Source organism: Acanthopagrus latus, chromosome 22 (genome assembly GCF_904848185.1).
Source record: "Acanthopagrus latus isolate v.2019 chromosome 22, fAcaLat1.1, whole genome shotgun sequence".
Classification (NCBI taxonomy): domain Eukaryota; kingdom Metazoa; phylum Chordata; class Actinopteri; order Spariformes; family Sparidae; genus Acanthopagrus; species Acanthopagrus latus.
The window spans coordinates 2,520,611-2,528,103 of record NC_051060.1 but is presented as its reverse complement, the minus strand read 5'-3'; the positions used below and the strand labels follow the sequence as shown (position 1 = coordinate 2,528,103).

The following is a 7,493-nucleotide window of genomic DNA, read 5'->3' as shown; positions in this document are numbered from 1 at the left end:
CCCTGCTGTCTGCACACCCCTGAGCCTTGGGAGGTTATTCTCTTTAAGCTGTCGTTTTTGTCAAAAGCTGTATGCCATATGTAGCCATTCATTTCCAGGAATCAGTTATCTGAAACGTCTAATTAAAACATCTGAAATAATCAGAGGGAGAGGCGTCATCAGAGCCCTCATAGAGTCAGATATGACTAGATAGACAGATGAATGTGTGTCATTGGTCAGGAGGAATTCAGCTAACAAACAGTGAATGGCTAAATCCACTCTGGAGCAAACACCTTCCTGAAGCTCAAATAAGAACATACAATGTGCAAAATACAAGAATTGGGTGCGTGTCTTCCTGCAAATATGTCCAAGCATGAAATGCACAGCAACCAGGAAAGGATGGAGAAGCAACTCTGATAAAATATGCCATATTCTGAGAAAGGCTATAGTCAGGCTACAACAGAAAAAAACACAATAAATGCCGTGAGACTCTTCAGCAGGGGGCTGGAAAACAAGCTCTAATAAACCTTAATCATCAGTGTCCATGTTGACCATCTTACATCAACAGATAGATGGCTACACCTTCAAGTGGCCTCCAGATGAGATGAGTCATTTCAAATGTCTTGTTCTCAACAGCTGTCCTGCCTTAATGTTAGACTGCAGCTCTACAAGAAGACTGTGAAACCCCGGAATACTAGTTGTTTGTAGACAGATAGGATTAGGGCTGGGCAATATGACCAAAAATTTGAATATCCAAATTTGGTGTGCCAACTTGTAAGATATGGCCAAAATTTTAGTTTAGAAAATTAAGAAAATATCTGTCATCAGGGGTAAATCAGTAAACTACCAACGTAAACTACCAAGATAGACAACGTAGTGTGGTTTCCGGGCTGTCTTCATCAAAGATGTTGGCGTATAGTATGTTGATTAAAGAATTCTGCGGAGGCAAGGGTACGTGGGGAAAATAGCGTCCAGAGTAGCTAAAAAACACAAATCCCCTTTACCTGCATAATCACTAATTGCTATGTCTTCTCTAGGTGTACAGAATATGAAATTAAAACATAGAGCTGGAGAAGGAGCTGGAGGTGTACGGAAAAGCCAACCTGTCACTTCAGACAAACCTCGATGAGGTTCTGAAATGGGCCCTCTTCAACAGTAAGTCGTTGAAAATGCATATCTGTACCATTATACTTGTTGCTAAGTAGGCAGATACATTTGGGGAGGATGTATGTCGTGAAATCGATTGAAACAGGAAAGGAAAGACCAAGAGAAATTAGGAATTTGAGCTGCTAGGCTAGGCTATCAAATGAAAGGCAGTAAGGCTAGCACTTAGCACCTTGTGCTAAACACAGATGTGACCACTGGGGGGCCATAATTACACCGTCTGTGGCTTATTGCCCCTCGTAATGGGGGCCATCAGCATTTGTGGTGAAGCCATAGTTAGCTACCTGCCGGTGAGTTAGCTAATTAGCCTCATTTGCAGAGTTGCGTTAACAGCTGCGGGCAGCTGTGTACCATTAGCTTTATACTTGCACCTTAGTTGTGAAGCAGGGATGTGGTGTGAAGCGCAGTATTGCTACTATTCGACTAGCGAATTTGTGAAATATATTTCTATTTTTCTCTTTATTACAGGAAAACAGTGATGTTTCTCTGTGTGGTATGTGTAAACGTTCGCCTTGGGGAGTATCGCTACTCTGTGGGCTCATGCTTAAAAAATTTGGGGTATTGCCACCACTTAGCCACCATCGGGAGTATTGCTACTCTCTGTAGCTCTTTTGCTAGCACCGATTATTTCTAATTACTCTAACAGCTAGCTTCAGGCAGTGAACTAGTATTGCTTCTAGTTGGCTGCCAAGTATGAGCCGCCCTACCGACAGAACAGTGACCAAGAGCCAGGCGTTCAGCGACCGAGTTGGTTGCTCACGTCTTTGAACAGTCAAGCTAGGGTCTGTTCCAATGAAGTTCTTCCATTGTGCGCTTCGGTGTCTGTGAAGCAAGAAGAGCTTTTTAAATGACGAATGGCAGCATGTAGATGACATCATATGCTCATTTACATACTGATGATGCAATCGCATACAATTTGCATATACGTTATTGGTTCTGTCTCATGCAGTGAGGGGGAGATTATTTTAAGCCATATGCAAATGGTTGATAGAGACATCTTTACCAAATGATTACCAACTCAATACAGAGACAAATATATTCAATTCCATTTTTACAAGATAGAGGAAAATCCTAATCTGGAAAGACGGCGTGAGAGAGAAGATCTAGACTCAGCAGCTTCAGGTTATCGCTGGTGAAGTACCAGTGGAACCACGGAAGACAAGATTTTGCCAGCCAACAAAATTTGGTTTGGTTGGGAGGTGGGGGGTCATTGTAAGGCCCTCTAGCTCATGGCCTAATAGATAACACAAAGCACAGATCATAGCCAACTGTATCAGTCAAAACATAAGGAGCTGTTTACTCCCAATGTCACTACTTAATCAGATGTGGATCATTTAGATTTGACCATTGGTTTTGTACCACAATCTAAATATAATAACAATAAAGAAAATATATAAATGTGTGTCCAGACTTCTTCAACAAGTAATGATATAAGATACAGCAGATACAAATATTGGGGGAATAATAGGGGAAACCTTTTGGTTACCTGAGTACATATGTATAAAGTACAATCACACTGTCTGTATTTAAATTGCTGTTTGTTAACGCTGACTTTTCTGTTCTCTTACAGATCACTTTTGCACACAAAGTAAGCAGAACAACATGTTTTTATTTCATTTCTAGAAACAACTTGCACAATGACATTATGCTGGTCAAAGAGGCAGAAAATTAAATCAATGCTTAGGGCCACAGAGTCAGAAATCCTGCAGTAGTTTGAGAAAACCTTTAATGATCCCAACATACAAGGCCACTCTGTCGCAGAACTGGAACATGTTAAATGTCCAAGTGTAGCATTGGAGTCTGGTGTTTCAGTCTCTAGCCACTCAGCTGTGGACCAACCAGGGATAGGGGAACATGAGCAGAGGTCAGCATTCAGTGAGACCCATGTGTCATTGGACAGTGTTCATGACTGTCCACCAGCTCGGCCTGTTGTTGAATCAGATGATTTTGATGCTGAAGCTCCAACATCAGAGTTAGTGACGAGTCTAAGATTTTGGGCCTCTTCCTTTTCTGTCTCACTAACAGCATTGATTGCTATCTTGAGCATTTTGCGAGTGTTTCACCCAGAATTTCAAAGAGATGCTCGGACAATTCTCAAGACACAAGGTGAAATAAAAACTAAGAAAATGGAGGGGTGGGGTATGTTACCACTTTGGCCTAGCCACAGGATTGATGTCAAAACTTATTTGAAGCTGCCTGCTAGTTTGACCGCAGTTAAGCTGCAGTTTAGCATAGATGGTTTACCACTATTCCGAAGCAGCAGAACGCAGTTCTGGCCCATTCTGGCAACCATTAATGCTGATTACAGCAGATCGCCATTCCTTGTTGGCCTCCTCTCTGACTTTACCAAACCAAAGAGTGTCTTTGAGTTCTTGGGCCCATTTATTGAGGACCTTAGTGGCATTCTAAAAAATGGCATTTGTTACAATGGGCAGCAGATAATGGCAGAAGTGTGCTTGTTTATATGCGATGCACCAGCACGATCCTTTATTAAAAACATAAAAAGCCACAACGGTTATTCAGGCGGCGACAAGTGTTTCCAAGTGGGTGAATGGCACAACAAGGTGACATATCTGGAAACAGACACTGTGAATAAAGGACAAAAATTCATGCATCCTCATCATGTAATCCATTGATTTCTTCATTGAGTTATGGAGATCAGTACCGTAAGCTTGTTACGGAAAAGTACACATTATCATCTAGGTCTTGGGATAATTGTTTTCAAATTGTAAATGACATTACCATTGTTGAAAACATTGTCAGAGTAGCTCAGGAGACTTACATAATTTTTCGAAAGTTTACCAAGGAGGAGTCTTATGGCCAGTATCCCTTTCCATCTGCAAACATATATATACAGTTTGGGGGTTGAGCAAGAACGTCAGTGTGACGAGGCTTCAGCACATTGGCAAAAAGTACACACTTTACCCTGACAAAACACAGTTCATTGCCAAATGTCCAAAATGTCCAAATCAGTTCATATAATCAGTTCATGTAGTTGGTTCATCTGTTCATCAGTTCATCAGTGGTGCAACTGAAAATGTGCCTAACACATGGGTTGACGGGGAAGAAGTCTTCTGGCCCCCATACCCTCCCAAGGACTCTATTAGGCTGAATGCAGCCATCCTGAACCGAGAACTGCCTGGACATGGATGGCACAGCCCAATCTCCTTGTTATAAAATTTGCATTTGACAATAAGAATCATACCCCTCTCTGAAAATATTTCTCTGACTGTACTTGTTATTCTGTGTTTCCAGTTCCACACATTTGTTTATATTTGGCAGATGCTTTTGTCCAAAGCAAACATATAGGCAGTTTCAACTACTTGCTGTTGACATATGCAATTCAACAATTTAACAATTTGTTGACATGTGTTGAAAAGTTGACAATTTAATTGCTCCCTTGTTTACTTTTAGACCCAATCCAATTTAACATTAAGATGAGGATGAGGAGCCCAAGGATGTGCACAGATTCGCCAAAGCCCCCAAAGTGTTATTTCCAGGTATAGTTATCCACATTGCGGTGTGTGTGTGTGTGTGTGTGTGTGTGTGTGTGTGTGTGTGTGTGTGTGTGTGTGTGTGTGCATAGCAAAGTAAGCTTTTACAGAGAATAGAGAATCTAATTATGTATTATGCGCATATCTGCCCCTAACCACCTTTCCCACCCCCCACCCCACATCTTTTTTCTTTAAACACACCAGCAACCCAACAAACCAGTCAGGACAGCCAACCATCACCTCCAAGGATATATCAGACCTTCCAACGCCCCAGTTCCCCCAAGTTGACTCACGCCAGTGTCCCTTTCCGAGCATCGTTCTCTGGAGATGAATTGGCCTTTTCTCCACTCGGTCCCATGCATCTACTCCAGAGGCCATCCTCCAAAGGTATGTTTTTAAAAGAAGTAATTCATGTAAATTCAAAATTCAAACCAAATGCAGTATATCCAGTCAAATGGTTTAATTTCTCTCTTCATACTTGTTACAGATTCTACAGGCACTGCCAGAGTGGCATTAAAAGGCAAGTACAGGAATGTTATGTTCTAAGGCCATCATAGGATTTCATCCATATATGCTAGGGGTCCTGCCTTATCTTTCCTCAGTGCTTTAAATCATTGAAAGATTTACCACCTATCAACTTTTAGCTTAAACCAATGGCATTGCTTAAATATACACAACTGTTGCACCAAGATGGCGCCACGTGAGTGGCAGCCTGTCACAGCAGCTCTTGCTCACTTTTGAGCTTTTTCCTCTTTTTGTATTTCTTTTGCACTTTTTAACTATTCTTCTTTTACTCTTTTGAGCTCTCTCTTGAGCAGTATGGAGACCAGACTTGCGTTCTTCGTTCTGGTCTCAATACTTTTTTCAACTTCAACTTTTTCCACCGTGTCTGGGGAGCCTTTACGCAGCCCTATTGTTAACAGTAGGGATCAGCTGTTGGCCCTCAGTAGCGTCATGGTGCCGCCACATGAGTGGCCTGATGTCCCCCGTGAGCTGAGGAGGAGGAGGAGATGCGGGTGCTGCTCCAGAGCTGTTCGCCGTTGCAGGAGGACATGCTACAGACCCGTCCTCCCGTCTGTCATCATGGGGAATGTAAGATCTCTCCCCAATAAGATGGACAAGCTAACGGCGCTGACCCGGCATCAGAGGGACTACCATGAGTGCAGCATCATGGTGCTCACTGAGACATGACTAACGGAGCTGACCTCAGACACGGACGCTTATCTGGACGGGTTTCAACTACGGCGGGCAGACTGGATGGCAGAGAGTGGTAAGAGGAAAGGAGGAGGGCTGGCTGTGTTTGTTAATGACAGTTGGTGTAACTCTGGGCACATCACTGTTAAAGAACAGGTCTGCAGTGGGGACATCGAACTTTTAGCTGTTAGCATGAGGCTGTACTACCTCCCGAGGGAATTCACACAGGTGATTGTTTGCACTGTGTACATCCCCCCTCTGCTAACTCTGATGCAGCTTGTGACGTCATCCACTCAGTCACAAGCTCACTGCAGACACAGCACCCACAGGCCCTCTTCCTCATCTCTGGGGACTTTAATCATGCCTCTCTGTCCTCCACTCTGCCCACATTCACACAGTATGTCACCTGCCACACCAGAGACAATAAAACACTGGACTTATTGTATGTCAACATCAAGGAGGCATACGACTCATCCCCCCCTCCCTCCCCCGGGAAGATCTGACCACATTTTCATATACTTAAAATCAGACCATTAATAAGCTATAGGTTATTTTCCAAATGTTTCCTGACCTGAATATAAGCCTGAATATGAATTCTTAAAGGGGAATTCCAGCCATTTTTGACCCTTGAATCATTTTTCGGATGGTCACCAAGTGTTGGGGGGAACAAAAACGTGACTAAAATCACACCATCGCTACCCAGCCCTCCGGATAGCTACAAAGCTAACTTATAGAATAGAATAGAATAGAACAAAATAGAAAAGACTTTATTCATCCCCAGGAGGGAAATTCAAATTGTCTAGCAGCTTTCAAAATGATATGATATAAAAAGGTGCAACTTATGGGGGCAATTTCAAACCTATAAACCCACTCAAAAATTAATCAAAGATCTATGGTACATGACTTGAATCCTTGCAAGACACCACTGAACTCATATAGTGTACAGCATAAACAGTATATATTTGTGTTTTTGCATGTAATGTTAGTCACTCACCTCAGATATTTCTGTTTATATCCCGGAAAGACATATATCCAATCGCATACCTTCTGCTCTCCCTGCCAAACGAACACCTTGTTGTTGACGTTGATTTCTTAACAAAAAGAAATGGTCGAGCAGTGCAGTGGTAATGTCCATAATATCTCCATGAAGCTGACATGTCCATATTGATGATGTAACATTGTAACCACAGCTCATAGAGAGGAGCAACTTGATGAAGCGACTCCGATGGCGCGTCCTCACAGTGCAGAGACCTGGCGGTTTTCCAAGTGATATACCAGACCAGCTGCAGATGCTCCTCTGTCCCTCAAAGCAACACAACCTGCTACAGGAAAAGAAAACATTCTTGCACAGTCTCAGGTGCGTTGCCTTGAGGGACAGAGGAGCGTCTGCAGTTGCATCTGTCATCAGAGGGGTCAAAAATGGTCGTAATCCTCCTTTGAACAAAAGAAATTAATACCTCTGATCAATCCCTTTTCATTGTTGTGAAACTGAAATGTAAATATAACTAGATAAGGTGAATATGTAATGTATCGAAGCATGGCCCTTTTTTTTTTCTTTTCTTTCTTTTTTTTTTAATCAGAGTGCTTCCGGAGGTGCATGGATGTCCTCAATGTGGAGCCGGCAGAAAAATGCGGAGGGAGAAGCAAGTGGGACACTTCCTC

The 7,493-nt window shown here is 42.6% G+C and overlaps 1 long non-coding RNA gene across 1 annotated transcript; it reads left to right on the top strand.

Moving 5' to 3' along the window:
- Positions 1 to 1,022: 1,022 nt before the first annotated feature.
- On the top strand, positions 1,023 to 5,158 carry LOC119013020. The gene is made up of 5 exons (XR_005072665.1): positions 1,023 to 1,134; positions 2,714 to 2,731; positions 4,558 to 4,643; positions 4,842 to 5,024; positions 5,125 to 5,158. It is a non-coding gene; the product is annotated as an uncharacterized LOC119013020 (long non-coding RNA).
- The last annotated feature ends 2,335 nt before the right edge of the window (positions 5,159 to 7,493 follow it).